The sequence below is a fragment of the Ornithorhynchus anatinus genome, chromosome 8 (assembly GCF_004115215.2).
Source record: "Ornithorhynchus anatinus isolate Pmale09 chromosome 8, mOrnAna1.pri.v4, whole genome shotgun sequence".
NCBI lineage: Eukaryota > Metazoa > Chordata > Mammalia > Monotremata > Ornithorhynchidae > Ornithorhynchus > Ornithorhynchus anatinus.
Genome location: NC_041735.1, coordinates 34,491,909 through 34,502,836, shown reverse-complemented (window position 1 = coordinate 34,502,836; position 10,928 = coordinate 34,491,909). Strand labels below are relative to the sequence as shown.

Here is a 10,928-nt window from a genome sequence, read left to right as displayed (position 1 = left end):
CAGTAAGGAGAGGCAAGCATTACCCCACTTCACAGATAAAGAAATTGAAGACTAGAGAGGATAAATTACTTCTGTGAGCTGGGCAGAGCTGGGATGAGAACCCAGGACTCCTGACTCCCAGGGCCAGGTGTCCTCAGGCTATCCTTTGGAGTTCTACTTTCTCCCTAACTTTGGGAGATTCTCCAAGCTCTACATGTTGCTCCCAACCCTCCTCTCTAGATAACCAGCTCCAGGGGAAAGTGTTTTTCCCCTTCCATTAGCCATCTCTGGGGTCATGACACCCAGTCCTTTCCACCCACTTTGAAACTCTTCCCCTCCTTTCAGCCTGGACAGGTTCAGCCTTCAGGACCTGAACCCCTAGTTCCATTCCTTCAATTTTCCGAGCCACAAGCATTCTCCCCGACAGCCTCAGGATGTTCAGAGAGTAAAGATTTTCTACGGGGGGCCTGGATTAGGCAGTCGGTCCATTGCTCCCCAGAGTGGCCACCTTCAATCTTCTGGTTATCCTGAAGTGAAGAGAAGTTGGCCACACCCTCTGTTTCTTATAATATCTTTATTATATTGAGTTGCATGTGTTACATCATTACATCACTATTCAGCTTAACCCCACTGTGGTGGTCCATAAATTCACCCAAACCACTGGACCCAGAGCTATTCTTTGGCAGTCTCAGGCGCCCAAGCTCCAGAGCCATTGGGTTCTCTTCCCAGATCCCTGCCCAAGACTCAGCAGAGGAAGCTGGAGTCTTTCGGACTTTCAACAAGCCACCCAGCAGCCATTTCTGCCTCCCCTTCACTACCCTCTGACCATCACTGAGCTCTGAAGCGGCTCCCTCAATCGCCTACTCTCTGAAGCCATCTCTGTCTCACCACCTCCTACCTCTCACCTTTCTTAAAATTGCCTTTCTCCCAGAAATACTTCTCAAAAAGCATCTGGACATTTGCTACTCATCCCACCCCCAATCCCACCGTACTTACATGTCTAGCTTTAAAATATACATTAGAAATTATTTATTCATTCATCTTAATGTCTGTCTACCCCTCTAGACTCTAAGCTCGTTATAGGCAGGTATGGGTCTGCTAATTCTGTTGTACTGTATTCTCCCAAGCACATAGTACAGTGCTCTGCACACGGTAACTGATCGTGAACAGAAAAGGCTAGGAACACACAGTTTGCCATCAATGTTCCATCAATGCTTAATAGAATGATCAAATGATCACCATTCTTGTCCTCGACTAATCTGGAAGCAGATTTGTGCAGTTTGTCCTGCTCAGAGGCAGACCACCTGCCACAAAACTCAGTAAATAGTCCATTGGATTTAGTTCCTGGTTGGAGACATTGTCCTCCAAAGGCTTTGTCCTTGTTGGCGACTGATTTTTTAAGTGACTCACTGAAGAATTTCAAACCGTCTGTTGCACAAGCAAAGAACACAGAAGGCAAGACCAAAGAGATTTTAGAAACTGGGCTGGAATTTGATCCTAGCCAAGCAAATAAAATTCCCAGGATATGTATTTGTCCCTGACCAAAATATTTTCTCCTTGGGTCCACCGGGTAATCAATCAATCAATTTTATTGAGTGCTTACTATGTGCAGAGCACTGTACTAAACACTTGGGAGAGTGCAATGGAGCAGAGTCGGTAGATGTTTCCTGCTCCCAAGCAGCTTACAGCCTAGAGGTGGAGACAGACATCAAAATGATCACAGATGTTGTAAGAGCTGGGTGGCTGAAAATGGGATGAATCAAGGGAACAAATCCAAGCGCAAGAGTGATGCCGAAGGAAAAGGGAATAGAGAAATGAGGACTTTAAGGAAGGCCGCTAATTACCTATTTATGAACAAAGAGGACCTTGTCTTTTCTGCTAGAGTGCTTTGAGCCCAGAAAGTGTTTGATAAATGCCCTTGGTTTTATAACTCATTACTTGGTGGAGATATATTAATAATGGCTAGTAGAAAAGAACAACAAATAAAGTATCTTCCATAGCAAGATTTACTCGTCAATTGTTAGTTGAAATGGAAGACTGCATCAAGGGAGGACTTAAACTAAACTCTATTCAATGTGTGCTTCGCTTCGCAAAACCCTGCAACCCTGACTGTTCATTTGCTTGCTGCACTCTGGGCCCCAGCAGAGATGAAAGACTGTGGGTGGTTGAAAAACTCAGGTATGGTGTGAATTTCCTATACTTGGAAAAAGGGACTTGAGTTAATATTTCCTGAGCTATCAGTTTCCTTACACTGTTTTTCGGAAACACTTCACACAGATGCAAGAGATGCAAAGCTATTATTACTTCAAATGGTAGGGGTACTTAAAATGAATTTCCAGCCAATCTAATTTTACTTTATTGGGATCCCAGCAAAGAACTGCCTTCTTTGGCCCCCCAGAACCATTGATTTTGCTATTTTTGAAGAATTAGAAAACCCATTTGCTCCAGATGCCATAGAAAAATCTATAAAAAACAGCGCAAGACCTGTAATATTTTAGGGGTACAACTTCCAGAATCAGTCTTTCCAGCCCAACTTCACTGTAAGTAAGGCAGGTAATCGTGTCAACCAATTGTATTGTAGTCTCCCAAGTGCTTAATACAATGCTCTCCACAGAGTAAGTTCTCAATAAATAACACTGATTAGAGGAACTACTGCTAAGGGCCAGTTGAGCCAAAGCGAGAGTTCGGATGTTTTGACGAGGCTAACCAATCAGTGCTGTGGAAAATGGAGAGAAATCATGGGAGTATAAACCCTCCTCCTTTAGTCTAGAAGGTTTCGATGGGTAGGGAGTGTCTGTTATATTGTATATTGTCCAGCCTTTCTCTGGATTGTGAGGTCTGATAGATACACAGTATATATCAGATATATATATCTGTATATATCAGATAAGACACTGTCCCCGTGAGGGTGTCCAATCTAAAAGGGAAAGAACAGGTATTCCCCATTATACAGATGAGGAAACTTTGCACAGAGAAGTTAAGTGACTGTTCCAAGGTCATACAAGAGCCGAGTTGGGATTAGAACCCAGGCTTTCTGATTACCGGACCTGGGTTCTTTCCTCTAGACCTTGCTTCTACTCACATGGCCTAGTGGGAAGAGGATGGGCCTGGGAGTAAGAAGGACATGACCCCTGGTTCAACCACGTGTCTGCTGCAGGACTTCTCTTTTATGGGCTTCAATCCCCATTTTCCAATTGTTAACTAAGACTGTGAGTCCCATGTGGGACATGGACTTTGTCCAACCTGATTAACTTGTATCTAACCCAGCACTTATTTCAGTGCCTTGGCACATAGTAAGTGCTTAATAAATACCATGCCCCACCCCCCCAAAAAAAAATTAAAAAAAAGACTAGGTTGATGGCTGTGGAAAATCCTGAGAGGCTTTCTACAAAGAATATTGCCATGGTAACATCAAGGGCCCTGGAAACAGGTTCAGAGATACTGGAACAGGCTTCCTAGAGAATCCCTACAGTTCTAAACCATCTAGGCACCAGTAGCACTCTGGTCTGTAAGCTCCTTGAAGGCAGGGATCATACACCCTCTCAGGGTCGCACTGGAGAGTTTCCATCAGTCTACCCATCTCGGGTATGGGAGGGAGAGTCAAGCCAAGGCCTACCCATTCCATTCCTAGCTTGATCAGTGGCTAGCGAGTGGAAGGTCGTCTGCTACAAGTCAAAACGCACCCACGTTGGGCAGCAGTGGCACGGGAGAGAGTCGAGGGTGGAGACTCGAGCTCACCGTGCAGATGGCGGCATGGTAAACCACTTCTGTATTTTTACCAAGAAAACTCTATGGATACACTACTGGAATGACTGCAGATGGAAAGCGGCACCTTCTGGGAGAGATGTGTCTGGGATGTCGCTACGGAAACAACTCCATGGCATAAGACAATTCATTCATTCATTCAATAGTATTTATTGAGCGCTTACTATGTGCAGAGCACTGTACTAAGCGCTTGGGATGAACAAGTTGGCAACAGATAGAGACAGTCCCTGCCGTTTGACGGGCTTACAGTCTAATCGGGGGAGACGGACAGACAAGAACAATGGCAATAAATAGAGTCAAGGGGAAGAACATCTCGTAAAAACAATGGCAACTAAATAGAATCAAGGCGATGTACAATTCATTAACAAAATAAATACAATGTACTGTACTCTTCCAAGTGCTTAGTATAGAGCTCTGAACAGAAGGTGATCAATGAATATTATTACTTGAATCAAAGGCTGGGATCATGGCTAGAACAGAAGTTTCTCCTGAAACACCACAAAAGGGAAAACTTGAAATTCCTAGTAAAGACCTGCTATCAGAGGCAGAAGAAGAAGGGGCCATGATGGCTTGGTATTGTCGAATCTATTGTCAGTTCTGCTGCCCTGCAAACCTAAAGCAAATCATTTAGCATTGGGGTTTCCTTGTTTTAGGGTAGAAATGATCATTTTGTTCCATTAAACTAAAATAGAGAGCTTCTTCAGTGTCAGAATTACTAAATCAGGATCTCAGTTTCACAAAGCCCAAGTTCGGTCTCAAACTAAATGAAATAAGACCCTCTCCTAGTAGAAGGCTTAGTATATTTTTGTGCCTGTGATTAACAAATAGCAGTGAACGAATCATTTTGCTTTCATATGCATAAGTTTAAAAACTAGGTGGTGGATGTTTTCCCTGAAACACATATTTTATGATTTTTAGAAGTAGAATCTCTTTGGATAGGATAAATTCACATTTCGGGCTTAGAGGTCCTGGGAGCAATGAAATTCTTTTTCATATTTTCCCTGCTTGAATAGAACTGAAGAGGTAATTTGATTATTTAGGCTTGATGGGATGAGAGAATGAATTCTAACTCAAGGGTAGCCCTCGGGAATAACCCAGTGGCTATTTCCATGATCTGGTCCCAAGATTTCCCAAATGACATTATTAAAGAAATAAAACTTCACTTAGAGTATATTACTTTTTATTTCAGTTCTTTAAAAGAAAGGATACTCAAGAAGATGACATGCAGACCTAAAGGAGTATCCCTATTTTCTGAAAAGATTTTGTATCTCAACAGATGTGAAGGGAAAATTTGGAGTGTGTCTCACTGCCCTAAGGCTGAAGCATCAAGTTCAGTAACTGTATGAGAGGGCTAAACGTGGCCAACATTTCACCTGAGAACAAAGAGAACTGACTGAGCTTTTAAGCCGATGAACTGTGGGGGGCCTGAGATCAGGAGACACTGGTACAATTGGGAAAGATGGGTCATTTTAGAAAATTATGTGACAATCCTATGTTACTCCTTGTTGCCGTGGTCAATCGTATTCATCACCAGCAGGGCAAAGGACTGCCACATTAAAATGCCTCCAGTCTACTTCCTTCCTGAGAAGCTGAACGGTTGCTATCCTCTTGACATAATAAGAATAATGATACTAATAATAGTGGTATTTTTTTAAGCACTTAAACCTGCCAAGTAGTGTACTAAGCACTCATCCAGGAGTTGAGTAAACTCTAACCAATGGAGGTAATAATTGGAATGAATAGGAGATAAATCAAGAACCATCCAATGGACTTCGATTTTCACAAATATTTTAGAGGCTTGTGAGTTCATGACACAGACCAAAGAAGGCAAATATCAGCCAGGTTGTCGGAGAGATGACATCAACCTCTGGTTGATAGAGAGGGGGAGGGCATCATTTCAGATGATTCAAGCAATTAGGATCTTATACAAAAAATATACCTTCAAGGGACTGTCCAAATGTTTGTGACATGGTGGATGAACTGTTATTAATGACACCTCCTTGGTTCCTAAAGTTAAGTGGTTATGGGATGCTCTAGTTGTAAGCTTGATACAGTGCCTCTAGACTGTGAGCTCGTTGTGGGCAGAGATTGTCACCATTTATTGCTGTATTGTACTTTCCCAAGAGCTTTGTACAGTGTTCTGCACTACTTCTCAGTAAAAGACATCCTGCTATAAAACAATAGTAGTTACTTCCTCACAGGACGTACAGTCTCCACCTTCTCCCCTGTTCAGTATTTAATGCCTGGATCATCTTCAAGGCTCATATCCTAGAGAAGCAGCATGGCCTACTGGATAGAGCATGGATCTGGGAGTCAGAAGGACCTGGGTTCTCATCCAGCCTCACCACTGGTCTGGTGTAAGACCTTGGGCAACTAACTTCTCTGTGTCTCAATTACCTCATCTGTTAAATGGAGACTGATTATGAGCCCCATGTGGGACATGGTCTGTGTCCAACCTAATTAGCTTGTATTCACCCAGCGCTTATCAAATACCATTAAAATAAAAAAAAACTTCCGTCAATCTACCCTCATTCCCATGAGGAGTTCATCCACTTCTATAACTTCAACTTCCCCTCTAGATTTTCAGCTCCATGTGAGCAGGGAAGATGTCTACCAATTCTGTTATACTGCACTCTCCCAAATGCTTAGTTCAGTGCTCTGCACAGAGTAAGTGCGCAATGAATAAGATTGATTGACTGATTCAACTACCATTTCTATGCAGATGACTCCCAAATCTGCCTCACTCACCCTTACTTCTCTTCTACACGATCTCACACCACCTCCTGCTTCTAGGGTACTTCTACATGTAGAACCAGCGTGGCTCAGTGAAAAGAGCATGGGCTTTGAAGTCAGGGCTCATGAGTTCGAATCCCAGCTCTGCCACTTGTCGGCTGTGTGACTGTGGGCAAGTCACTTAACTTCTCTGTGCCTCAGTTCCCTCATCTGTAAAATGGGGATTAAGACTGTGAGCCCCATGTGGGACAACCTGATTCCCCTATGTCTACCCCAGCGCTTAGAACAGTGCTCGGCATATAGTAAGCGCTTAACAAATGCCAACATTAATTAATTAATTACATGGGTGTCCCACCCACCCATTCCTCAAGATCGAGAAGCAGCATGGCATAGTCGAAAACATCATAGCATAGTCTGAGACCTAGGACTCAGAAGGATCTGGGTTCTAATCCTAACTCCACCACTTGTCTGCTGTGTGACCTAGGGCAAATCACTTTTCTCTGGGCCACAGTTGTCTCATCTGTAAAATCGGGTTTGAAACTGTGAGCCTCTCCCAGATGCCCAGTAATAATAATAATAATAATAATAATGTTCCATTAAACTAAAATAGAGAGCTTCTTCAGTGTCAGAATTACTAAATCAGGATCTCAGTTTCACAAACTCCAATAAGTGCTTACTATAAGTCAAGCACTCTTTTAAGTACTGCGGTTGATCAGGTTGGACACAGTCCCTGACCCACATGGGGCTCACAGTCTTAATACCCATTTTACAGATGAGGTAACTGAGGCCCAGAAAAGTTGTAACTTCCCCGGGGTCACACAGCAGACAAGTGGCAGAGCTGGGATTAGAACTCAGTTCCTTTCAACTCAAAAGCCCATGCTCTATCCATTAGAACAGTGCAGTGCTTAGCACATACAGAATAGCATTTGCTCTATAAATACCACTGATTTATTTTTTTGTAATGAGCCAGTGGTCTACATAAGGCTTAACGTATGGCCAAAAAATGGTCAGAGACATCTAGCCAAGCTTTGACAGTTTGGAGCAGGGCCTTGTTACTTTAACATGGCAGATTGGTACCCAGTTTCTGCTCAGAGATTTCTTTTTTATGGTATTTGTTAAGCTCTTATTATGTTTCAGTCACTGTGCTAAGCACTGGGGTAAATACAAGCTAATCAGGTTGGACACAGTCCATTTCCCACATGAGGCTCACAGCTTTAATCCCGGTTTTAACATGAGGTACCTGAGACACCGAGAAGTTAAGTGGTCACACAGCAGACAAGTGGCAGAGACAAAATTAGAACCCAGGTCTTCTAACTCCCAGGCCTGTATTCTTTTCACTAAGCTACCCTCCTTCTCAATAGATTGAGGAAGTTTTGGGAACAAATGGCAAGTGGATTCAGAGTTTGGGCAGCTGGAGGGGCTTGGGAAAAGATTGCAAGTTACATCTGGAAGGGTCTTGCTGTTAGGGGGTGGGATGAGGGATGGACCAGCTAAGGGGAACCACCCTCTGAAACAGATTATCACACAGTAAGCTTCTAATGTTTATTCCCTCCCCTATCCAGGGACTTGAGCTTTCCAAAGGAACTTTAATCAGTGAATATACTGGCCCTTACAGAAAGCCAACAGGGGAATGATGCTCCCATCTCCCATGAATAAAAATTCAGGTCCTGTTTCCATTCATTAAAGGGACAGATGACGTCACATTTTTTCCATGAACATTAGCAGTTCCAAATCTTCTCTAGTGAGCAAAAAGGAGGTTATACTGATTTGAGAGTTGACTATGAAAAAATGTTTCTGACCCACAACCACAGAGGGGATAAGATAAAAATCGATCCAAGATTGTAGTAAATGGAACAGAATCTCTAATGGTTTGGAGACCCAAGCCAGACACATTTCCTCATAGATGTGGGCTGTGCATTTCACTTTTCTCATCTACAGAAGGAATAGAGGATATCTGATGTTTCTCAAGTATTGCATCACCTTCTGCAGTCAATCTATTTCAAGTTGTGAGCACAGAAGCAACAGCTTCCGACTGAGCAGAAAGATGCTGTTGTACATTTCATAACAGATTCATCAAAGCCCATAGGTTCCTAATCTTTTATAAATAATTCTCACGTTCCTGATTATTGAACTAGGAATCCCCCCTTTCCCTGAAATGAGTTGTCAGAAACAGCCATACTGGGAGTTCTATTAACTAAAACTGCATTTAGATTAGAAGCTCATTGTGGGCAGGGAACTCTGCAATGTTGTACTCTCCGAAGCCCTTAGTACAGTGTTCTGCTCACAGTCTTGTCTTATGCCGTCAAGTTGTTTCTGTCCCATAGTGACGCCACAGACACATCTCTCCCAGGACATCCCACCTCCATCTGCAATCGTTCTGGCAGTGTGTCCATGGAGTTTTCTTGGTTGAAATACAGAAGTGTTTTACCATTGTTTTCTTCCACACAGTAAACTTGAGTCTCTGCCCTCGACTCTCTCCCATGCCACTGCTGCCCATCATAGGTGAATTTTGACTTGTAGCAGATGGCCTTCCACTCGCTAGCCACTGCCCAAGCTAGAAATGGAACAGTTAGGCCTCTGCTTGACTCTCCCTCCTGTAGCCAAAACGGGTTGAGTACTGGAAACTCTCCAGATGTGATCCTGAGAGGGGACTGCTCACAGTAAGCAGTCAATAAATACAATTTGATTGATTAAATTTCTCCCAGTGCAATCTCTAGATTGTTGTATGTTCTGATCCATAAAACTTATACTGTGAAACATCTTTGGGGAAATGGATGATGCCCTTTCCTCTCTAGACTGTAAGCTGGTTGTGGGCAGGGATTCTGTTATATTCTCCAGGGCTTTTAGTTCAGAGCTGTGTACATAGTAAGCACTCAATAAATACCATTGTTGATGATGATGATGATGATGATGATGACTTCACCCCTCCATCATCCCACAGCACTTATCAATCAATCAATGGTATTTACTGAGTGCTTACCTCATGCAGAGCACTGTATTAAGCACTTGGGAGAACACGATACAACAATTAGAAGACACATTTCCTGACCATAAGATGACAGTTTTATGTACATATCTGTAATTTATTTAATCTGTCTTTCTCTAGGCTGTAAACTCATTATGGTCAGGGAATGTGTCTACCAATTCTGTTAAATTGTGCATATGTACATAAGTGCTGTGGGGCTGGGAAGGGGGATGAATAAAGGGAGCAAGCAGGGCGATGGAGAAGAGGAAAGGAAGGCTTAGTCAGGGAAGGCCTCTTGGAGGAGAGATGCCTTCAATAAAGCTCTGAAGTCTGTTCAATTTACAGCTTTACAATTAGTAGTCATAATCATTATCCTATGAATAAAGTTATCTTCAACTGAACTAAGGTGGAAGTTTCCAAAGCACCCTTTTAACATTGTGGGAAACAGAGTGAAGTAAGGACTGGGGTGGGGAGAGATGGGAGGCAGAGAGGTCAGCAAGGAGGCTGATACAGTAATCAAGGTGGGGTAAGATAAATGCTTAGATTAACTTGGTTGCCGTTTGAGTGGAAAGGAGAGATTTTAGCAATGTTGTGAAGGTTGAACCGACAGGATTTAGTGATAGATTGAATATGTGGGCTGAATGAGAAAGATGAGTCAAGAATAATGTTAATATTCAACAGAAGTAGAGGTAAAACATTTGAGTAGATGAACCTCTCTAAATTGCACTCTGAAGAGCAGCACATCTTGTGGAAGAACAGAAAAACTTGAGAAACACTCTTAGTTAATGAAAAGAATTTGAGCCTGGGAGTCAGAGGACCTGAGTTCTAATCCCAGCTCTGTCACTTGTCTGCTGTGTGACCTTGGGCAAATTACTTAACTACTCCGCGCCTCACTTACCTCATCTGCAAAATGGGGATTTAATACCTCTTCTACTTTCTCCTTAGTTTGTGAACCCGAATCTGATTATCTTGTATCTAAGCCAGTGGTTAGTTCAATGATTGACACGTAGTAACCACTTAAATATTATTATTAGTACCAGTAGTATTAGTATTATTGCTGTTGCAGGAGCAATTTAAAATAAAGCCTCACTTTGACCAGTACTATTTTTTCTTCCCAGGTTCTCAGAGTACTAGGCAAATGAATCCTCGTAGACATTTTTCCAGGAAGCAGGAAAGGTTATTCCCATTTTACCAAAGATCAATCAATGAATGGTCAGACCTAATTAATTTGTTTAGTAGTGCTTAGAAAGTGTCAATACCTGATAACTGCTTAACAAATAACATTTAAAAAAACAATGAAAGAAAACACGTACTGAGAAGAACTCTCAAGAATCATTTGATTGGGGGCCATAATTAAGTTGACAGTGATGATGGTATTTGTTAAGCACTTAATATGCATCAAGTACTGTTCTAAGCGCTGGGGTAGATATAAGCTAATCAAGTTGGACACAGTACATGTCCCACATGGGGCTCACAATCTTAATCC

General features: G+C 42.5%; 1 non-coding gene across 1 annotated transcript; it reads right to left on the bottom strand.

Annotated features, from left to right (window-relative positions):
* Positions 1-8,989: 8,989 nt before the first annotated feature.
* LOC114813954 lies at positions 8,990-9,127 on the bottom strand. Its single transcript, XR_003761698.1, has one exon. It is a non-coding gene; the product is annotated as a small nucleolar RNA SNORA7 (small nucleolar RNA).
* Between the last annotated feature and the right edge of the window lie 1,801 nt (positions 9,128-10,928).